The 25,053-nt window shown below is 35.7% G+C and overlaps 1 long non-coding RNA gene across 2 annotated transcripts; it reads right to left on the reverse strand.

Annotated features, from left to right (window-relative positions):
* Window positions 1-7,056: 7,056 nt before the first annotated feature.
* LOC306668677 lies at window positions 7,057-24,852 on the reverse strand. 2 transcript variants are annotated; one of them, XR_013765940.1, is made up of 2 exons: window positions 24,344-24,852; window positions 7,057-7,800 (listed from the first exon to the last, which is right to left on the reverse strand). It is a non-coding gene; the product is annotated as an uncharacterized lncRNA (long non-coding RNA). The 2 variants fall into 2 exon arrangements; XR_013765941.1 differs by having other exon boundaries at window positions 7,057-8,006.
* Between the last annotated feature and the right edge of the window lie 201 nt (window positions 24,853-25,053).

The raw sequence follows: 25,053 nt of genomic DNA on the forward strand, positions 1-25,053 counted from the left end.
GACGTGGCCTTTTAAAGCTTTTTTTCTTGAGTTACCTCAAAGTAAATTGAACAACTTGAGTTCAAGAGTTTCCTCACTTTATTCAATTATAATTCACATAACTTTCTAAAAGGATTGAAAGCAACATAAAATCTTAATATTTAAACAAAAGTTAAGTGCTTCACTGCAGTTCAGAAATTTCGAATTGCCCTATTCTTGTTTGTGTTTGTCTCACTAACACATAGCCTATGCTTACCTCCATATATTTATTGAATAATCATTTTTGCAGTGCATACATCCCCTGTAATAATCATCTTCTTCTTCTCCTCCTCCTCTTTCTCCTCCTTCTTCTTTTTTGTAAATTTAAAGTTTCACTTAGTGCCTGTGTTGCATAAAGACAGTGGGATAACAAAATAATTGCTTAGATAATTTCAGTTCCAAATGTCTGAAAAGCAATGAGGTAAAACAGGATAGAAATCACTACATTAAATGGTGGCAAGTATTAACTGTGCTGTTTTAGTACCTTCCTTTACTAATTGGATCCTTTACCTTCAGCAACCCTTCCTCATCTTCATAATGCCCTAACTGGTAAGGTTCTGCGAGTAGAAAAGAAAGAAGAAGAAGAAGAAAAGAAAGGAAAGAGAAAGAGAAATTAGAATAAATAAAATTAGTGGATGAGCTTATCATAACTAAATTGTAAAATCTTGTCAAAATAATAACATTTGAAGCAAAAATGCCAGCAGCCTAAGGCATTAGACCTTAACCTATACTAAAGTCCTTCACCAATGACACTCTTCCATGACTTGACAATCTTCATTTCTTCTTACACTGGCGAGGGAGCAATGCAGTATGTACATGTTTCTAGAAAAAGTATGCACACGCACACATGTGCACACATGCTGGATACAACTGTTCGATTTCCTTGTTTCAAGATGCTTAGCAAGTAGGGTATTAGTGCATTGTATAGACTCAGGAACTTCACCCCTGTTTCCATAATAAATACAAGACTTCGAGACCCATGACTTTCCACGTATGCACACATATATCTTTTCCACTCATGTCAGTATGTATAAATTCAATGGATTTCAATTTTTAAAATTAAATATTCAGTAAAGTGGACCAAATTTTCATCAAAACCCTCTTCAGGCCTTTTCACCCAAATGTAACTAGAAATAGTAAGTCATTTTGCTCTCAACAACCGTAATTTGTGCAAAAAGATGGACCATTGTGAGTTAGTAGCATGGTTATTGACTATTAATTTCTTAATTCTCCTACCACACTTTCAAGGATTGCATTTACATTCACATACATACCACCACTGAAAAGTACATGGAATCACTTGGTCACTTTGGTCTGATCTGGTAAAAGCATTGAGGGGCTTTTATTATTTCACAAGAGCCTACATAAGAGGTCACTGAATCTCCACCATGAGCATCTAGATCAATAGGGTTCTAGTTCAGTTAGCAATTTATCCACACATCTCTTTTTAGCTTGTCATTGTTTCACATTTTATCACTTACACCACATTATATAAATAAATATTCACTGGATAAATACATGAAGGACTACATGAATAAACTTCTAGTTGTAGAATATGACCCAGCAATTAAGGGTCAATTGAAACTCTGTGTTAAATAATTGTACATAAATCGTGTAAGTTTTCATGCTTTAAGTGATATTCAGGAAGTTTTAAAATACTTCAGGAACTCTGAAATATGTTTCCCAACCAGTTCAGTTGCAACTGATCTTTGTTCAATGTCACTCTCCACCGGCGATGGTCTTTGGCCATTGGAAATTACCACATATTTCACAAGAAATTAAATCGTGGTTACAGTTATCTCTGCAAAGGAAATGTCTTGATCTTGTGGGCTGGTGTTTTAGATTTTATGAGTATTATTATTCTCACCTTGGACTCTGATGAAAATATATTACCACTCATATATCACAACTTCTTAATGGAAACGAACAACCGTCTTTGGTAAGATTTTTCAGTTCTTGCCCAAGTGTAAAACATTAAAAGCCACAGAGAACCAACAGAAATGTCAGTAGCCTTGAAACCATGTTGAATTGATTAAATGATGTGAAAAAAAATGTGAACTTAATAATAAATTCAACAACAAAATAATAAAGTTCATCAACAATTTTAAGCCATCATTTTTGTGTTTCTTGCTACCATTTAATGTAATGGAAACAACCCAGGACTGGTTGTTAAATAATGCAATATAGCCAGCAATTACATTTAGCATACTACTTTCCATAAATGTAAAAGATGTTTTACTAGGACTGCTTAATCCATGAAAATCTAGAGTTTTTTTGTTTTTTTTTTTTTTTTAATTTCATAAAGCTATGTCCTTTAGTGTGTTTCTAGTTTTAAAAAAAAAAAAAATACTTTGACATTTGGTAGAATTGCTCTTAATCTTTTCCCTATAAGTTCATTTTCAAGGTAATATAATTTGTTTAAAACTATAAATATTTGACCTGAAGTGAAAATACAAATTTGAAAATAAAAGTCACATTCTTTGTTGATTTTCTTTGCCCAGTTGAGTCCTAAGTTTTTTCCTTCTTGTTGTATAAAAAAAGGCTCTTCAAATATAAATTTTCTAATAATTGCTTACTGAACATTCTGCCTCTAATCTCTCCTCATTACATCTACACAAGTGCCAGATTAATTCTCCCAGCCAACTTCTCATAACATCACTGCCAAGCTCAAACTTCTTTTTTTCAAATTATTTATTTATTTTTTAATTTTTCACAGACTACATTTTGATTCTTTGTACACAAATGGGGTACATCATTTTGTGTCCATGATTGTACACAATGTATATCCATACCATTTGTGTAATCATACATGTACATAGGGTAATGATGTCTGTCTCATTCCATGATTTTTCACACCACACTATTTCCTTCTACATAATCTAAAGTTCCTCCATTCTTCTCAAACTCCTTTACAGTTCTCCCAATACTTAAGAATCTGATATTGATATGATATATATGGTTTTCTACAATACTACTACATGACCAACCATACGGTTCCTATCTTCTATTACTGCACTATGATCAGTATGTTGTCTTCTATAATTTCAATACACATATTTCCTCTTGTCTGAAATGCCTTTCCTTTCTTTGTTTTCTAAATGCTGCTCAAACTTCTAGTCCTATCTTAAATCCTGCCTCCATGGATTGTGCTCCCAAGCTTCTCTAACCTCTCAAGTGATCAGTATTATTACAGTACTTCTCATGTAATTCCTAAGGTCGCTAGTTTAATGTTACAGATAGATATAAAATCCAGAAATCCAACTTAACTGTGTTAGACTATGAATACACATACCTAGATTTCTAAAAAAATGATATTAGGCCTGTCTCATGTATAGTAGAAACCAAGAAATATTTCTTGACTAATGTATTATTGATAAATTGGGAAAACAGAAAAGCAATGGAACAAGTCCTAATTCAGCAGAGTATTCTATTGATCCAAAACCAAAGCCACTCATCTTAATATTTTTAATGGCTCTTAGTATTTCTTATCAATCTTGGAAGCATCCATATTTATTTTCAGATGGACAATTCCTGTAATATATAAATACAACTAACTTGAACCTTTTGTTTCAGGCACATTATAGGTTTTTGCCCTTAAGGAACTTAGAGTCAAGACAAACATAAGAAGTTAATTCATGACCAAAGGTTTTAATAACAATGCAAACCAACAATTGAGGGGATGCTATAATTTCTAACATACTCATGAAAATGTACAAAGTACTATAAAAAGTGTGCAATAGTAAATATGACTTCAGGTCAAAGAGTCTAGCTGAAAGGAGGACAATTTACATAGGAAAATGAAAATGCCTTTGAAGAAAGTATATGGGGAGATGGTTGGAAAGGAAAGTTGGAGATCAACTGAAGATAGCCTAAGTGTCTGCACATGGAATCAAGGAGCTGTTTACTAGAATAGTAAAAGGATCAAAATGATCCTATTGATGAAAAATCTCAAGACTGCATGATTCACTGTCAGTTTATTTTTAACATACAATGCAGCAATCCATTCAATGTTCTGAAATGAGAATTTAATATTTAAATAATGAAAGAGAGGATCTGATATGTGTCGACAGATGAGTGAGAACAGTGGGTTTCACCCAAGTCTCATAGCTGTCAGTCATATAGACTCTGGAGTCAGACTGCCAAGGTTCCATCTCAGCTCTGCCACTTAACAGCTAGCTACAGGATGTTACGTATTCTTTGCCTCAGTTTTCTGATCTGAGAAATGGAGATAACATTATATCTTCTTCCTTATAAAGAAGGTTGCTCTGAAATATAAGATAGTACACGTAAAGCATGTTTGCAAGTGCTTGGCACATAATAAATATCATATAGTTATTAGCTATATTATCAAAAATGGTATTTGAGTATTAGATACTGGATCCTTAAAGTGCCTATACAAATGACTGGTAGCAATAAAAATAGAGTATGATCTTTCGAATGTGAAGTCATAACCATGTGAGCATACCTAAATTTTAAAAACTGGCATTAAGCCTTTGTATGTGAGCATACAAAGATTGAAAACAAATTCGCTCCAAAGTACACCAGTTGTGACCCTGAGGTTAGATTTTTAAGTTAAAGTGAAAGTCTGTGATCTGAAGCTGTTGAAACTTGCCCAGGCAGGATCAGACCCAGACTTTGGCCTGTTCAGTAATGCTGTCCAACCAAAAACCAGGTGGATGGTGGTGCCATGTGTTTCCTAATGAGATCTATGAACTCTTCTGGGTCCCTTTGCAAGCACCATGGCTTCGTTTCCCTGAACACTGAAGAGAGGCCATTTTGCTGAACATGATAAATAAACAGGCAGAGGGCCTCACCCAGCACTTTGCCCAAAGCACACTCTCGATAATTGTTTGTCGAATGGATGAAAAGAGGCTTAAGCCATTAGAGTAACAATTAGGCTTCAGTTGTTCCCTAGGCAGTCTCTTTCCTCTTCTAAATATCATATTTCATCTTGTGAAAGCAGACCTCCAAATGATAACAAAAACAAGCACAAAACACAGTTTTTTAAAAGCCTTTGAAAACAGTACCCTGTCTTGTGGGAGAGAGTGTTTTCTTATTTTTTTTTTTTTTTTCTTAGAATGTCTGACAATGGTTCTTTGTAACTAAAAATACATCTTGCATTCTGTATAGAGTCAGATGCTATTCTGAAAGTTCCAATTAGGCTCTCCATTTACCATGGGTTAACTAGAGTGAAATCATTTGCAAGATGAAATTTGCTACTGACTTTGAAGAAACCATCTCTTAACCAAAGACAATACCATTGATTTGGTTTTTTCAACTGTATTTTTTAGTGACCATAAATATCTCTCTCATATATTAGACTAAGAAATTAGTTTCACTAGGCTTTCCTTTTTTTCTCTCTGAACTCTTTTTAAATTAAAAAGTAATAGTAAAAAAAAATTATAGAATTTATCATGTCAGGTATTCCTCTAAGTATTTTATATTGATTTATTGTGTCATCACTACAACTCATTATATTAATTCTTGTAAACATTAACCCTTTTATATTCACAATAATGGTGAGATTATCCTAGCCATGTTACAAAATAAAGAAGTCAAGTAAGTTGCTCCTATCAAAGGGCAAGGCTGGGAGTAGAACTCCAGAAACAGTCCCTTGAGAGATGCACTCACAACCGCCTCTGGTCAAAATGACGTCTGAGACCAGGACAGTGAGCGATCTACAGGGGAGAGAAGCACAGATACTGGCCTCATCAGCAGCAAGCCAGTACCACCAGCTGCAGGTCTCTGGAGTTCTTCAGACAAATGTACCCGGAAGGCCTTCCCTACTTTCTGAGCCATCAGAAACCACGGATGGCTGGATCAGCCCTCATCTTCTACTAACTGGCACTTCACCATTCCTCAGGCACTGGGATTCAACATAAAACTGGCAAAGATTTCCTAAGTACCACATGCTGTCAGGCCCCAGGAACACCATAATAAACCACAAGGAGTTTTATGCTAAAGAACATCATAACCTATTTGTGAACAAAAATTAAGATCATAAATATTGCTGTTTTCATATCTATATTTATCTGTATGACTCCGAGAGTAGAAGTAAGATTTCTGGGGCAGGAACAAACTATATATACTTATGTATAGTAATAACTGCATGAACTTTCCTTGCCCCATTCTTTCCCCTTTCTAAGGTGATGCAATGAGAGCCAGATGTCACTTGACATTGGCTGGGGACAGTACTGTAGGTAAAGAAACCCTAAAGAATCTGAGAGTTCACATGGAAGAGAAATGACTGTTTCTCCACTTTCTTTCTGAGACAGAGAAATTTTTGAAACTTAATGTAAGCAAACTCTTCTTTGGGAGAAAACGAGAAGGGTCCTTCATTTCCACTTTTTTTTAATATAAATAAATTTCTACAGGGGAACTAAAAGACAAGTTTCTCTGAATTTACCTCCCCTGGAAAGTGTCCACGCATGAAATAATAACTCTATGGAGATAAGTCTCTTTCTATCTATTCAGTTATCTTTGTTTCCAGGCTTGTCATTTAACCCAGGTTCTATAAAAAACCTGTCCCCAAAGCCCTAACCATGCCAAATGTACCGTGAAAATATTCATTTTATTCCTTTCCCTCCAGCCATTGCTCTTCAGTTAGGTCCCTTGTGATGAAAGATAAGTGCCACCTTCGCCAGGACAGAGGCAAGACCCAGTATTTTTTTCTTTCTCTCCTTCCTTCCTTCCTTCCTTCCTTCCTTCCTTCCTTCCTTCCTTCCTTCCTTCTCTCCCTCCCTCCCTCCCTCTTTTCTTTCTTTCTTTCTTTCTTTCTTTCTTTCTTTCTTTCTTTCTTTCTTTCTTTCTTTCTTTCTTTCTTTCTTCCTCTACCATCTTAAGTTCACTGGTCAGAATTCTGCAAATGAGACTGACAAAAGGCAATTAAGAAGAACAAAAAAACCAGACATCATTACCTTATGTACATGTATGATTACATGAATGTTGTGAATCTACATTATGCACAACCATACAAATGAAAAGTTGTAGCCCATTTGTGTACAATGAATCAAAATGCAGTCTGCAAAAATAAAAAAAAAAAATTAAAAACAGAGTTTATTAAACCATGCTATACAAGTGATCTACATGTCAAAGAAGTGCTTAGAACTTGTTCTTATGTGGCGCCTTTGAAAAGAACAATAAATTTTTAGGGAAGTGATAAGACAAAGGAGAAGGTTTTAGTCTTCCTAAAGCAGCAGACTGGCAAGGGAAATATATGGGGAAAACTAACAGAGTAAAGTTTGTGTGTGCAGGGGCATCTCAGCAACTTTCTCCCAGGGAATTTCCATGGCAGAGGGGATTTATGGTAGTCTTCATTTTTCAAAAGTTTCTGCTTTTAGTCAGATAAGAACTTTGGAGAGGCTTCTTCCTTTGTCAGTTTGATCACAAATGTCTTGAAACTCAAAATAATCCTTATGCCAGAATGGCATATTTAAATCTCTTCTGTTGTGGTTGGCATGGAACCTTCTGATCATGCACAGCTGGGTGGTGTGACTACCGGTGGGGCTATAGGAATGGTAGCAAATCACAAGCAGTTGGTCCCATTCAAGTCATATAAACTTCTTAGGATAATTAGGAAATAGTTTATAGATATTTCTGCAGAGGAAAGGATGGTAGCAAACCACAAGCCAAGTGTAGTCCACTATACCTGGAAAGGAGGAGATCCAGACACAGTTGCACGGAGGGGCTGTTCCCAGCTCTGGGGAGGAACCAATCCTCCATTTCAGCAAGAGGAAACAGTGTGAGATGTAGGTAGATTCTATTCTGGGCTGAGAAGCTCATCTGTATGTAAAAAGAGGAAAGATGAAAGGATCCGAGGTTTGAGGACAGAGAGTGACTTTGAAATAGCAGACTAGAGGTGAAATGATAAAAGGACATGGTAGGTTCAGTGGGGAGTGGGGAGAAGTTGGGAACTAACTATTGCTCGGTTGTGTGATTTTTCTCATAATTTGCTCAATGGTCTGGATTTAGGGTTGGAAAACTTTTTTCTGTAAGAGAGCAGATAGGAAATAATTTAGGTTTAGTGCACCACACATGGTCTCTTTCACAATTTTTTACTCTTTTAATAACTTTTTAAAAAATGTTCTTTTTTAAAGCTGTTCTTAGCTCCTTGAGCAGGGTCCAGTTTGTTCTTTTTCAAGGGCAAGCAAAGAAAGCAAGATAATCACACTCATCTTTCATCGTAGAGCTACCTAATAGAGGAGATGAAAATTAAAAGAGGCAATAACACTCAGAGCACTGTGAACAAAACTGTTGAGACTTTGAGTCTGCTGGATAGTAAAGTCACTGATCATTTATTAATCAATTCAAATAATATTGATTAGGTGTCTACCAAGTGCTGAACACAAAGTTAGACTCTAGGATGCAATGGTTATAAAAACAAGTACAGGGGGGTGGGAGTGGGACAAGAATGGAGGAAGGAGGGACTGTACAGAGGAAAAGAGAGGTGGGAGGGGTGGGGGGGAAGGAAAAAAATAATGGAATGAATCAAACATCATTACTCTATGTAAATTTATGAATATGCAAATGGTATGCTGTTACTTTATGTGCAAACAGAAACAACATGTATCCCATTTGTTTACAATAAAAATAAATTAAAAAATAAAATTAAATTAAATTAAAAAAGCAAGTACAGTCTCTAATTCCATGATTCTTAGCATCTAGTGAGCAGAGACAGATTAACTTTAAGATAATATAAATAAAAAATAATTGTACCTTGATCAATGGCAGTGGGTACAAATTTTGCACCACAAAAAAATGCAAGAACTACAACATTCTTTTATTCCAAAAATATGATCCAGAAAGAACAAAACTGATATATTAAACTTTATTAAAGTTAAAACTTCCACTCTACGAAAGATACCTTTATGAGGTAAACAGACAAGACACATATCTGGGTAAAACTGATGAAAGGTGTACAGAATCTGCACATTGAACAAAAAAGAAAACATTGCTGAGAGAATAAAGATGAATACCAACAGAGATATATAGCACATCTGTAAATCAAGACATTATTTTTAAGAAATCATTTCTCTTCAAATTGATCTTTAGATTCAATGCAATCCTAATCAAAATCTCAGTAGGTTTTTTGGTGAAAACTGACAGGTTCATTCTACAATTCCTATGGAAATACCAGATATCTTGAATAGCCAAACCAAATTTGAAAAAGGACACAGTTAAAGGACTAACAGAATCAGGCCCATGTAGTTCAGGCATCATGATAGACCAAAAAAAAAAAAAAAAAAAAAAAAAAAAAATCAGTTGGTTATAACAGAGAATTCTGAATTAACCTGCACCTATATAAACAATTGATATTTTATGAAAGTGCAAGAGAAATTCAATGGAGAAAAGTTAGTGTTTTCAGCAAGTGAGCTGGTACAATTGGATATCCACAGGCAAAACAGTGAACATCAATCATACTATATTCCAAGATTAACTCCAAATGGATCTATGACCTAAATGCAAACTCCAAACTATAAAATTTATAGAGAAAAATACAGAAGAAAAATCTCTGTGGCCTTAGGTTAGGGAATATTTCTTAGACGTGCCACAAAAGCCCAGTCCATTACTTAAAAAAATAAGTTGGTTTGATCAAAATTATAAACCTTTTTAAAGAAATTGTTAAAGAATAAAAAGACAGTCCATAAGTTGGAAGAAATATTTATATGTTATATATTTATAAATGACATGTTTTTAAAAATTATACTAAAAGCCCTCAAAGTTCAATAATAAGAAAACATGTTAATTTAGTCAAAAAAAGTTGGTGAAAATTTTGATTAGATGCTTCATTTAATGAAGATGTATGAAAATGGCAAATACTCTCATGAAAATGTACTTAACATCACTAGTCACTGGAAAAGTGCAAATTAATGTATGAGATACCACTACTGACATATTAGAATGACAAAAATTTAAAGATGTAGCTATAACACTTGTTGACAAGAATACAGAGCAACTGAAACTCTCATCTGCTATCCATGGGAATGTATAGCCATTCAGGAAAAATAGTTTGGCAATTCCAGTTTTTCCAGACATCCAAAAGAAGAGAAAGCAATACGCATAAAAAAAGATTACATGTGAAAGTGTATAAAAGGTTTTTCCTGAATGCTTCTGAAATAAGAAACAATTGGGAAAAAAAAAAGCTCATCAACTAGTGGATAGGTACAGTTTTAGAATATCTACATAATAAACTATTATTTAGCAATAAAAAGAAATGAAGAATTTCAATTATGATAAATAGTGAAGATGCAAGAACAAAAAATTATATACTAATTTATGGTGCTATTATGTATAATTCTAGAAAATAAAAACTAATTTTTAGAAGGAAAAAGTTGAACAATGATTGACAGAATGGTGGAAAAGAAGAGGTAGGAGGACTGATTACAAAGGAAGATGAGGAATTTGGGAGATGATGGATATATTCATTATCCTGGTTGTAGTGATATTTATATAAACAGGAAATGTGCACTTTAAATATGCCCAGTTTATTATCATAATTCTTTAAATATTTGTTTCCAAAACAATCTTTGGAAAGAACTTAGTAAATGACTTGGTATGCAGAGGAAAAAGAAAGTTTCAAGAGTAATTTCCAGGTTTCTCACTTAGACACCCAGATGAAAGATGGAGCCATTTCTGAGATAGGAAGAAATGGTGTAGAATATTTGGAACATTTTGGAGTGGGAATAAAGATTATGAATTTTACTTCACTTAGCATGATACTAGGATTTATAGTCAAAGAAATGTAATGGGCATACTCTAGTACAATAGTGATAAAAGTGGAATTTCTAAGAGATTGAGAGATGAGGACAAAAAAGGGAAGTTTGGCACATGAGCTGCAAATTTGTAAGACATTTTCAAGAAAGGTTGGAGGACCTGTGAAATGGAGAAATAAAAAGACATGAATTGTAGGAAAATAAACCCACCACACATGAGACATCCATGTTGTAAGACCTGGTTTGCAGGTAGTCAAGTTTACATGGACATGATGAAGTAAAGAAATGGTCAGCTGACCAGCTGAGTTTCAAAGGACACAGGAACGATTTTGAAAAAGAAGGAAAAGTAGTAATCCATCAGAGGAGATGAGTATTAAGAAGACTGGAACACATGAGATGATAAGTAGAAGGTCTTGCATGGAAAGATGACCAAAGAAATATGATATGAAAAACTGTTACGTCAGTCTTGATCTGCCTGGGAATGAACCTCACAGATTCAGTTTTGAGAGGGGCAAGTGGACACAAAAGTGAGGAGAACTACTTCTTCTCTTCTTGAACCACAGTACAGCAATGTCTGTGTAGCTGTCAGGAAGCTCTGTCACCTTAGTCTGCCCATGAGGAGGTGGTGGCAGGCATTTTGGCAGTGAGGTTCCTGACATAGGTGCCTTGCACTGAGCCATGACTACAGCTCGATACACAGGGGGCTGTTGATGCTCCATGTCATGTGCCATGAAGGACTTGAGAGAAGCAATGGAAGATGAAAAATTAGAAAGTGCTATAAAATGAGATTTGGCCAAATGCTGGATAATATCATCCTAAATAAGGTGGCCAGAACAAGAAAGTGGATGAACAACGTTGATAAACGCCATCATGGGGACTTCCTGGAAGAAAACAGACTTGTGGCCACTTTGGAAGACATTTGGATTCTGAGAGGAAAAGATAGAAGCAAACAGAAGAAAAGGGAAAATGTATTAGGCTCCAAGTGACAATTTGTATGTGACGTGTGTGCACCCATGTGTGTATTTATATGTGTAAGTCCACATGTGCTGGAGTTGACAGAGAGAGAAAGGAACAAGGCAATAACATAGTTTATAGGAAATAAAATTTATGATAGGGATGGGTGCAGATTATCATGGGTCCTGAAAAGTGTAGACACCATCTGATACACAGGAAAAAAGACATTATTGATTTTGACCAAGGAGCTGCATGATCAAAGGAGTGTTTTATGTAAGCTAGAAATGCATTTGTGTACAAGATACCCTGGATAGGAGAATGAGTTTTACAGCTCTGTAAAAGTGCCTTTGAAAGTGAAGACATTTTTTAAAATCTTGATAGAATTAGAGTTAAGAATTCCCAACAATATGTCATTTACTTCCCCTCTTCTCAAAGGAATGTTAATGTAATAAGCAAAATCATTTCACCATGACTTTAAACTTTCTTCTTTAAAGGAGTATTAAAGAACTGCCATGCTTTAATCTGAGAAGATCAGTGGATAAGGACTTTAATTTCTATCTAGAAATTGAATTGTAGAGTGGGAAGTTTTCCTCTCACAATGCACACCAGTTATTTTCGCTTGGTGTCTTAAAAATTCATTATCAGTTTGGTGACTTAAATTTTAACATGGAGAAATTGATGAGGGACCCTTACCCAAGAATTCAGATGACTAAAAGTTGAAAGTTAAAAGCTTTAAGATCAGAGGAACTAGGATTAGCTAGTGAAGACAGTGGAATACCTTAACTCTCACTACCCCCACGAATGAACATAAATTTGTCTTAAGAATCATCACAGTTTTTCTGCCTACCAAAGATAAAACAAAAATGAGTCCATTTATATTGCAGTTGAATGCTCTATCCCTAAGTTATTCCCCTGCACTGAACACATTTGTTTTGAATCATGGCTTCAAAGGGAAGTAAAAAAAGGAATTTTCTTGTATTAAATGATACCTTGGGGCAGATTAGTATGAAATCTTTTTGCACTTTCTTGAAGTGTTTTGCTAAGGCCAAATTTGAGTTCAGGAGACACTCAAATATGTAATATACAGAGGAGGCAGAGGTCTAGGGAAATTCAGATTATAATTTTAGGTTTTATTACTTTTATTTTCTTGATTGACAAAAGAAAAATGTATATATTTATGATGTACAACATGATATATTGATAGATGTATGTGCTGTGGAATGTTAAATCAAAATCATTAATCTATCATTTCACATGTACATCATTTTTGGTGATGAGAACATTTAAAATCTATTCTCTTTGCAATTTGTAAATATACAATTCAATATTATTGGCTATACTTGAACTTACTCGCACTCTCTAAGTGAAACTTTGTACTCAGACCAATATCTCCCCATTCCCTCCCCTCTCTTGGCCTCTGGTAATGATCATTCTACTTTCTGCTTCTGTGAGTCCAGCTATTTAGATTCCATATGTGAGATCACAGCACTTGTCTTTCTATGCTTGACTTTTTTCAATATTCATGAAGTCCTCCAGTTTATCCCTATTTTTGTAAATTACAGGATTTCTTTCTTTTTAGTGCTGACTACTCTTTCATTTTTAATCATTTATCCACTGGTACACTCCTAGCTTGATTCCATATGTTAGTTACTGGAAATAATGCTACAATAAATATAGGAAATATAGATATCTCTTTGACATACTAATTCATTTCCTTTGAATAAATATCCAAAGTGGAATTGCTAGATCATATGGTAATTATATTTTTAATTTTTTGAGGATACTCCAAAATGTTTACCATTAACAGCTGTACTAATTTACATTTTCACTGACAGTGTACGGTGTTCCTTTCCTCCATAGCTTTGCTAGCATTTGTTATCTTTTTAATAAAAGCCATTCTTAGACGTGTGAGTTAATGTTATTGTTATTTGAATTTGTACTTTCATGATGATCAGTGATATTGAGTCTCTTTTTTCATATACCTAATGGTTTTTCATATACTTATCGGTTTTTCATGTCTTGGTTTGAAAAATGTCTACCCAGGGACTTTACCCATTTTTTAAATAAGGTTATTTGTTTTCTTACCATTGAATTATTTGAATATTTAACCCCTTATCTGATGTGTGGTTTGGAAATTTTTTCTCTAATTCTGTAGATGGCCTCTTCATTCTGTTGATAATTTATTTTGCTGAGCAGAAGCTTTTCAGTTTGCTGTAATCCTGCTGGCTATTTTTTCTTTATTTATTTTTTTTTAACCTGTGCTTTTTTTTGTCATATACAAGGAATTTTTGCCAAGATGAATGTCAAGGAGATTTTTTTCTATATTTTCTTCTAGTAGTTTCATAGTTTCAGGTCTTACATTTATGTTTTTAATCCACTTGGGGTTGATTTTTGCATATTGGGTGAGATAAGGGACTAATTTAATTCTTTTGCCAATGGATATATAGTTTTCCCGGCATTGATTATTGCAAAAGACTGTTATTCTCTATTGTGTTGTCTTGGCACCTTTGTTGAAGATCAATTGACCAGAACTGGTGAATTTATTTCTGGGATTTCTATTCTATTCCATTAGTCCATTTATCTGTTGTGTCAACACGTTTTGATAACTATAGCTTTGTAGTGTATTTTGAAATCACATAGTGTGATACTGCTAACTTTTTTGCTTTTCTCAAGATTGCTTCAGCTATTTGAGAATCTTTTGTGGTTCCATACCAATTTGAGTTTTGCTTTTTCTATTTCTGTGAAAATGTCACTGAAATTTTGATAGGGATTGCATTGACTCTCTAGATTGCTTGTTAAGAGTGTTCATTTTTACTATATACCTTCGGACTTTTACATTTCAGAGACACTCAAATTTATCATGGCATGACTGACAATTGGATGAAGTAAACATCAGAAAAATGCATGAAGCATTCTGCCACTTGAATCCAAGTGTAACGAATTCAGTTTAGGACTCAGGACCCACAATAAGAAGAAAACACAATTTTGAAATTCTGAGTGTCAAATATACTCTGTCAGTCAGATTTGTCTCCTAACTTAAGTCCCACTAAATATATTTCTAAAAAATTATTAATTTTAAAAGATACTACTTACAATTTCAAGTACTGGTTTCCATGCTGCAATGCTTTGGAGTTCCTCCATCAGAATGTAACCATGGAGGTCTTCCCTCACTGTGTTAGTGCCCAGGGGCAACCATGAGAAAGAATCACAAAATGAGTGGTTTACAAAACAGAAATTTATTGTCTCACAGTTCTGAATGCTTGAAGTCCAAACTGAAGGTGCCAGAAATGTTGATTCTCTCAGAACTGTGAGTGGGAGACTCTGTTCTGTGCCTCCTTCTCAGCTTTTAGCCGTCGCCAGCATTCCCTGGCTTGTAGATAGCACCCTCCCTGTGTTTTCATATTCTCTTCTGTTTCTATGCACACATTTCTCTTTTATAAGCACCCTGTGCTATTGTATTAAGGCTCATCCTAATGTCCTCATCTTAACTTATCTGCAAAGACCTTATTTCCAAATTAAGTCACCTTTCTCCAAATCTCAACATCACGGGGGTGAAAACTTCAACATCTTTTGGAGGAACACCATGCTCAGATTTTTTCAAATATTGAAAGAGCTGGGGGTGTAGCCCAGTGATTGAGGGCTTGCCTAGAATGTGTGAGGCCCTGGGTTTAATCCCCAGCACTGAGGAAAAAAAAAAAAAAAGTAGAAGGGGACAATATTGGATAGATCAGGCCAGAATGTCTGTGAATTATTAGAACTCAGTTGCTTGAAAAAAATCTTCATTAAATTTTACCTAAACCCAGCTGACCACAGTGGCACACATCTGTAATTCCAGCCTCAACTATTTAGCCAGGCCCTAAGGAGCTCAGCAAGACCCTGTCTCTAAATTTAAAAAAAGGCTAGGATGTGGCTCAGTGGTTAAGCACCCCTGGGCAATCCCCAGCACAAAAAAAAAAAAAAATTTACCTAAACTTTCGTAGGCCCCAAATCCTATAAATGCTAATTTGTAATTTGTTGCTCATTTTATAATGTTCCCATTTTCCTCTCAGGACTTAGTTATGGCTTTTAAAGAAAATTGTTTATTAAACTATGATTTCAGGAATCTGTTTTAATTCAGCAAAAAACTTTGTTTCCCTTGAAGAAAAAAAAAAAAAAAATGCTGTGAAAGAAAACCTTCTTAAGACTTTTTTCTTTTTCATCCTTAAAAGAGAAAGAAAAATAACTATTTAAAAAATTACACTCTAGAAAGATACTGTAATTAAATGTCATTTATCAAAAACAACCACTAGTAAGAAAAATATTTGACTCTAAAAAATTTTAGGAAACCTCATATATTTGCATGAAAGAAAATCCTCAGAATTTAGTCCCTTAACCCTTTTTGCCAGAAAGAAAGATACTAAGTATTGACATTTACCTTGAAAATAAGAGTATTCAAAGTTCCTGCAAAGCAAGGGTCAGAATTTTACACAGGTCTTCTGTCTTGCATGTTTTCTATTTAGATACACAGACTCCCCAAACATACCAATTTACAGAGTAATTTCCCACCTACAGCATGTCCTTATTTTTATCAGCAGCAAATAATAAAGTAGATTAGCGATTGCCTAGATAGATAAGTGTCCTGGGGGCTCCTCAGGTCCAGGGAACAGATTCAGGACCCTGGCAGGTGGAAGAAGATGCAAGATGCAGTTAGGATAATAGACACACTTTATCCAGAGACAGCAACAGCCTCCAGCCTCCAGCTTCAGCCTTGGCCCCCAACCAGTTTCATTTAGCCCCCAAGTCTTTTCCATAGGCACTTTTATATATATGCAAACCAAATAAAGAGGGCACATTGCCAACAAGTTACATAAATGGGCACATGCTCATAAGCAACTATTGATGACCTTGAGGACATACACTGAATCAGGATTTCTAACCCTGACTACAAACTAACCATAATGTAGCCAACTCATGGCCTTAGCCACACACTAGAACATAACATAACCTGCCAGAAGCCTCAACAAGGGAGCCTAACTATAGCCGTTTTCCACCTGTCCCAACAAGGAGGTTGTTTTTGTTTTCCTTTTTTTTCTTCTTCTTTGTTTTGTTTTCACCCAAATTCTGGAGAAAGAGTCCAGGACGTGAGTAGTGATTCTCTCACCTCATTAGGAATCAGCTCTTCCTACTTTTCCTCTCAACCATTTTCAGCAAGATTTTTTCCCCCTTATTTTTACCACTTGATGATTTCAGGATGGCTCTCAGCACTGAGCAATCTGTCTGTATTTAAGTTGAAGAAAAGAATCACAGGAACCAGTAAGCTATCTTTTCATCTTCATTCCTCTGATTAGAGAGCATAGACTTTCCCATAAGCCTCAAACTTATGCTTTTCTGTCAGATCTTGTCATGTGGTCAGCGGAATCTGAATGTAAACAGAGGGGCCTGAGGGTGGGGCCTGCACCTGGACATCTAACCATTTCCCAGGTTATTCCAAGGCTGCTGACACTTGAAACAAGAGTCTAGACAACAAGCTACATCTTTTTTATTATTTCCACATGGTCAGTATGAAGTTTACAGTGGGTTTATATTTTTGCAAATAATCATCTTTGATTTTCATGACAAAAATCAAAACTGGTCCCTACAATGTTAGTAAAGGCCATCACGTGTATTTGGTGACTACGAACATCACTTTTGCTTCTTTCACATGGCTTTTGTCTCAACTGTATACCAGTCTCAAGTGATTTTTTTTTCTCTTAGTATTGTTGGGAAAATTTTTTTGTATTGTAAACTTAAATGTCTTTTAAGGACATAGACTCTTGTAAATGAATTCAGAAACACCCTTTATTCTATGGAGCACTTTGATAGGTCTGGCTTTTTAAGACTGTAAATCCTTTATATGTAGACCAGTTATTTAATGTTTCTGAGCCCATTACCTTCAGTTCACCTTTCAGATAAAGTATGAAATTAGGTACAAGTTGTTCTTTACTCATCTGTCTGCAGTTGCTTGAAATGATCTTTTAATCACCTGCTTGGCAGAACACAGTTGGAGAGAAAGTCACACTGTGCAATAAGGGATCAAGGTGTACCAGAAGGACATAAGAGGTTATGCAGAGGGCATCAAGCTAACATTTATCCCTCCAGTGCAGACAGAGACAGGTGGTAGATGTCTAAAGTCAAACACAGTAACGCTATATCTTTCCTTATTTTTGGATGCCAAAATCTTTAACTTGATGCATGTTTTACTGAAATTCTCTTAATGTTTGATGATGACTGAGAAGTCAAATGCATCTGAGTACCTTCGAGGTTCTGAGAGTTTTGAGTTCAGTATGTGTCCTATCAATATGAATATGTGCTGAAAGAAATGATCAGGTTTAATAATTGTGGGTGGACATTGAATTGCATAGCATCTAAAAACCAGAACTAATCTCTCAATCTCTCTCTCTCCGTCTCCTCTCTCTCAAAACACACACACACACACACACACACACACACACACACACACACACACACACCTGCTATAGACTTCTCCCAACAAACCTTTAAAAATATTATGTCAGTGGTAAATTCCTCAGAAAAAAATCCACTGTAGCTATTTTAAGCAAGTTACATGTATTCTATTGTAAGCATATATATGTATGTATATGTGTGTATACATATATTATATATACATATATCCACTCTAGCTATTTTAAGCAAATCATATAGCTATATAGCTGTTTGTGTGTGTATATAAAGAGAGAGAGAGAGAGTGCACACTACAAGATTTGCAAATCATTTGACAGATAGTCTCTAGGCTGAGCCCACAGAAGCAATTTCCAAAGCCACCTCACCCACTCACCCAACCAGACTACCTGGGAACCACTGGCCTTATCATGAAAGAAAGCACCATGGTGGCTGCTAAGAATGTACCTAGCCATGTCTACAATCACATCACATGCCTCTCTCACTACTGTCTTCAGCTCCAAGTTCAAGTTCCTCATGAGGCAATCTCTCTGGAAGAAACTGAAATCATGTGCAGCATTCTAGTAACTCCAGTTGCTTTTTGTTTTCTAGCCCTGCAATTTAGGCAGGAAGTTGAAATGATTACTGAGTAGGTGAAAATCAAAAGATCAGTCATAAAAAGTACAACAAAATGGACACCAATTTCAAGCTCACTCAAATCAAACTATAAATCTTTGCTTTTGGCCTCTCCTAGAATGTCACCCAAATGACACACTAAGTCACCCCTTTGTCTAGGTTCCACTCCCTTTAGACATGCTAAGTTCTTCACCATTCATTTCCTCTCTATACTTGACATGTTATAAACTTTCTCAGGTCCACTGGCCTCATCTTCCTCTCCATCTCAGTCTTGGGCTTGCCATGATTCCTGGGAGGAGGAGACCAACCTGGTTGACTGACAGGTGCCATTCCAATGGCCATAAATAATGAAGACTCATCACTTAACACCCTAGTAATCTCGAACTCTCCAAATCCTGAGATGGAAGGGCCAGACCTCCATAACTATTATCACAGCAGAAACCACAGATGCTCTGATGACCAAGTCAGGTTCTAGTAGCTATCTGGAGGGATGGGTGCATGTTAACCCTTGACTGGATAGAACGAACACAAGAATCAGGAGATGGAAAAAAGTCAGTAGGCAGATTATTCATCCTTCTTTCCACCAGAGGATGGTTCTGAGATGCTGTGAATTCATGAGTGGCTCTGGAGACAGTTTCAAAACTGGGTAACCTTTTGCACTTCCTAGCATGAAGCTTGGTCACATAATTTTTCATTTGTTTCTTATCTTCCCATTTCTTCTCATTCTTTTTTGATGGATTTGCACCCCACAGCAATGCATATGCTCATAAGATTAACCTCAGTCTCTCTTTCTCAGGAATCTTTTCATAGAACATTCCCTCATTGTCAAACAATATTCTCTCTTTATTAACCCACAATCAACTTCTCTTCAATTCTGCTTCAAAATATCATTCTCCAAAATCTTTACCACATGCACCTCAGATAGAGCATTAATCTTCAGAATATATAAAGAATTCAAAACACTTAACACCAAAAAACAAATAACATAATCAATGGGCTAAGGAACTGAACAGACACTTCACAGAAAAAGAAATACGATCAATCAAAAAATACATGAAAAAATGTTCAACATGTCTAGCAATTAGAGAAATGCAAATCAAAACTACACTGAGATTCCATCTCATTCCAGTCAGAATGACAATTATCAAAAATACAAGCAACAATAAATGTTGACAAGGATGTGGGGGGAAAGGTACACTTATACATTGCTGGTGGGACTGCAAATTGATGCAACCACTATGGAAAGCAGTATGGAGATTTCTCAGAAAACTTGGAGTGGAACCACCATTTGACCCAGTTATGCCACTCCTTGGCATATACACAAAGGACTTAAAATCAGCATATGACAGTGATGCAGCCACGTCAATGTTTATAGAAACTCAATTCACAATAGCCAAACTATGGAACTAACCTAGATGCCCTTCAACCAGATGAATGGATAAAGAAAGTATGGTAAATAAACACAATGGAATATTACTCAGCCTTAAAGAAGAATGAAATTATGGCATTTGCCAGTAAATGGATGGAGCTGGAGAATATCATGCTAATCAAAACAAGCCAAACCCAAAGAGTCAAAGGTTGAATATTTTCTCTGATATTCAGATGCTAATTCACAATAAGGGGGGGTAGGAAAGAATAGAGGTACTTTAGATTAGACAGAGAAGAGTGAAGGGAGGGGAGGGAGCATGGGGATAGGAAGGGTAGTATAATGAATTGGATATTATTGCCCTATGTACATATATGATTATGTGACCTGTGTAACTCTGCATCATGTACAACCAGAAGAATGAGAAGTTATACTCCACTTATGTATGATGTGTCAGAAAGCATTTTTAATGTCATGTAAAACTAATTAGAACAAATAAACAACACTCTGGGAAAAAAAAAGAAAAAATATCTTTCTCTACAGGAACATGTACTTCACTAATCATTTCATTACTTCATTCATGCTTTATTTTTTCCCGAATATTTTTGTGACTCCATTCATTTGTGCTTTTCTTCACATATTGTGTACAAAATGATTTCTCCACTTCCTCAAAACAGTAAGAGCATTGACTTATCTTTTTCAAGATGTATTTTTTTCCATTTACACTTAATACAAGAGCCCCAAAACAAGAGAGGGCTCACCCTGGATGTAGTTGTAGAAGACATATGTTGTCCAAATTCCATCTTTGGCCTTCAGTCCATCAGCATTTCTTCAAGGTCCACTTTGCCTTCCTAAGACAGTTTCAGGTTTTCCAGGGCCAATCTGTGCACCTACCTCCCTGGGTCCTGCTCCAACACTTGTAAGTATCCTTCTCCTTACAAGTAGCTCTCTTTTCACTGTTCCAACCTAAAAAAAAAAAAAAAAAAAAAAAAAAAGAGGTGGACTTGTTCTGGGTCTTATTTTTAACTACTTGACTGATAAATGATTTATGTTATGTTAGTAAGTTTTTCATCACTGTGACAAAACACCTGAGAAAATCAATTCAAAGGAGGAAAATTTTATTTTGGCCCATGGTTTCAGAGGCTTCAGTCCATGATATTTGTCCCCATTGATTTAGGTCTTTGGTACAGACAGAACATCATGGTGGGAGGAACATGGTAGAGCGAAGTATCTCACCTCATGGCATCCAAGAAGCAAAGAGAGACAAACAGAGAAAGAGAAAGGGGACAGGGGAGAGCCAAGATCAAGACATACCCTTTCAAGCCAAACCCAAATAGTGATCTACTTCCTACATCTAGGCCCCCACCTCTACCAACTCCTGATAATCTATTCAATTATGAATTTATCAATGGATTAATCCATTCAAGAGGTTAGAGCCCTCATGATCCAATCACGTCTCCAAAGCCCTATCTCTGAGTACTGATACCTGCAACCAAATCTTCAACACATAAGCCTTTGGGGAATACTTCAGATCCAAACTATAACATATGCCAAGTTATCAGTGACTGAAAGGGGAAGACTTTGGGGCATAATCATTTTTAAGGATAACCAATGAACAATTTGCCTTAAACCAAAACAGACTTATTCTTAAAAAGGCAGTTAAACATTATAGCAGTTTAATGGAGAGAAACTTCCTGAGCCAATTCTTTTAATTAGTGATTGTGGCCTCAATTTTCAACATTCTAGAACTGCAGTTTATCATGCTATTGATTATTAAGTACCAGAAATACAACATTTTTTTTCACTGTGATACCATTTTGAAATTTTAAAATCGAAGTTATTTGTTGAATTATTTTACTTTGAAAACTACCCAGAGTTAAACCCAGCACAAAAAGAAGGACCTTGGAAAAAAAAAAAAAAGAAAAAAAAAAAAAAAAAAAAAAAAAAGAAGGACCTTGGGATCTCTCAAGGCCTCTGGGCTAGTAAAATTAGAAGATTGAAACACTAATTCAGATTTTCTTAGATCAAATTCACTCTAGTTCTACTTTCCCTGAATGTGTAAGAAGCAAGCCTCTCTGAAAGAGAATTATATAGAACAAAAACTCAACTGCAAGACAAGACTCCCTTCCAATGGGGTCAGTTTGATAGTGAAAGCTAGCAGGGTTTCATGGTGGAATCTCCTTATCTGCCTGACCGATTTGTTTTGTTTGTTTGAACAAAGGCCATTTCATAACAGAATCTAAGAACCCAGCATCCAGCAAGCTCACTACTGAGACTTAAGCAACAAAAGCTTCAGTTGTCAATAAAAATATTGCAGTCTTTAATAAAAATAAAAATTTCTGAAAGGCCATCTTTATTCTGTGACAAAAAGATGGAATTATTTTTAAAGAAGAGTTTTGGAGGAAAATGTTTGGATTTAGTTTCTGTTTATCCCTTCACTATTCCTCTGTAAAATATGAAAAAATATTTTCTTGTACTGAAAAAATTTGCCCCAAAACTAGGCTCAGAGGTAATGTCCCTGATGCACATTGTTCTTAAGACCATACTTAAAATCCAAGCATCTAATTTATTTTCAATTTTCAGGTTTGATTTTCTTCATTTAATGTGCTATTTAGTTTATTTTATGCACTTATTCTTATTGCTTTTTTTCCTCCTAGAACTCAGAATGATAATATGTGCTTAATGTTTATGTGTTTGAAACTTAAGCTTTGTAAATGTTTTATTTTTACACAGTTTTATATGTGAAAATATCAAATATTTAGTTTCTATGGCTTTTAAAACTTTTTGAATTGTAAAAACCATTTTAACTAAATCATAAGTATTAATACAAGTCTATAAATACATTCTGAAAAGAATGAAAGCCCCTTTGTTCTAACAGTGACACCATGATTTTCCATGGGTCATCTCAATAATCTAGGAGTCCTGCCTGGATACACAGGTGAATGTTTGGTTTACTGTTCCAGGACTCACCCTCCTTTCCTCTGACCATCAGTCCACCATCTCTTTGACTCAGGGGTGTCTTCTGATCCCGCAGCCTTGGAAATGGGCAACAGTTACTGCTTGGGCATCAACCTTTTGCCTAGCACTGTGCTATGTGCTGGACACCATCTTTCATTTAATTGTCATAGTAATTCAGAATGATTCTTATCAAAATTCCCATTTTACAGTTGAGGAAATGGACATCAAGTGTGGTTGAACAATGCAGGAAACTTCACGATGCAGGAGTCCCTTGCTCCAAGCCCAACTTCTTGTGTCCTCTTCCCTATGTGGGGACTCTTCGTCTCCCTTTTGTGTCAAGCCTGCAGAAATTACTCTGTCTGCACTCTTGCATGTGACACTTTTTTAATAACAAAAGAACTTTCTAATAATTAAATAGCATTTTATGCTAACCAGGTTAGAAGTGAGATTAGATGACCCTGTGGTTTCCTGTATCCCAGGAGGGAAGGAAAGTCCATAAAATGTCAAAGACAGCAAACACCTAAGTTAGCTATAGGAAATGTGGTAAAATAGTCCAGAAAAAAAATTCTTTTTCTTAAATCAAAAATTAAATTGAATGTCTTATTTGCTCTTCAATAGTAAATATATATACTACATTTTATATGATAATACTAATACTATATATAAATATATATACTACATTTTATATAATAATACTAATATATATACTACATTTTATATGATAATACTAAACTTATATGATAAATATATACTACATTTTATATGATAATATTATATGATAATATATGATATTTATATTACATATAAATATATATTTACTATATATATGTATATAGAGAGAGAGGGGGAGAGGGGAGAGGAAAAGAGATTTTCTGAGCATTTATTCTCTTTAGGTGACTAATAATAATATCTGCCATTTGTGGGGCACAGACTGCTAAGAGCCTCATGTTCGTCAATAGTTTACTGAACACTGTAAACAACACAGGGTTCAAACTCCACAAAGTTTTTATTTTCCTCCCATCCTGGCTTTAACATGCTCCATTGGAACTCCCATTTCCAAGATTTTATGGCATCTCTACCAGATGCCAGCTTTCCAACCTCTTCAGGTTCTAAGAGACACAGTCCAGATTCATCCACTTCAGTTTCTCATCCAGTTTAAATGGACACCTATCCCCACCCTTGGCCCAGGGACTCGTCCCACCCCTGCACCTTCTGCATCACTTTCTATGTACAGAATGGGAAGAAAAGATTCACAAAAGAGAATTGGAATGTTTTGGCTCACCAGATCCATTGTGACCTCTGCCCTCTACCAGGCAGCCATCCAAATGCTGTGTCTCCTGGGATGCACCTGATGATTCTTTGCAAAACCCTTTGGCAGCCTCTTCACTGTATGGCCATGTCTCATAGGAAATCAGCTCCAGTGGCCGTCTTCCAGTCTTCCCATTCCCCTTCCAGTATAACCCACCCTATGGGTTTTTGTTGCTGGGGTCTCTTCTCTTAGCAAGACACAGTGTAGGGCAAGATCCCATCATAGTGGTTCAAGCCTGGCACTTTCCATGGTGCCCACTTGCCCCACAAAATACTCAGACAATGGGAGCAGGCTCCATTCTCCAGCTGCTTGTTTTCTCTACTCTGAGTTCTCTCCTTAAATTTCTTTCTCATTGCTCCTGTAGACAAAAAGAACAGTTTTGCAAATCCATTGCCTGAGTAGTCAACCAACTGAAAAATGAGATTCCAGGCTCAACTTCTTGCAGGCAAATCTAATCTCTACAAATCTTCCTTTTGGAACACTTCATTGGCTTATTGTAGAAGGAGAGGGAAGAAAAGACACAAAATTATTTCTGAAGCAGAAGATTTACAATTCAATAGTTCCCTCAAGATTAGTGACTAGAGGGTGATAACTGAGGTAACAGAATGGATTTGCTTTTTAATAAATCCTGGTTATCTGCTCATCCCCTAATTATCACCTATTTGTCACCAACTTTGGAGCCA

This window comes from Sciurus vulgaris (assembly GCF_902686455.1).
Source record: "Sciurus vulgaris genome assembly, chromosome: 8".
NCBI classification, from domain to species: domain Eukaryota; kingdom Metazoa; phylum Chordata; class Mammalia; order Rodentia; family Sciuridae; genus Sciurus; species Sciurus vulgaris.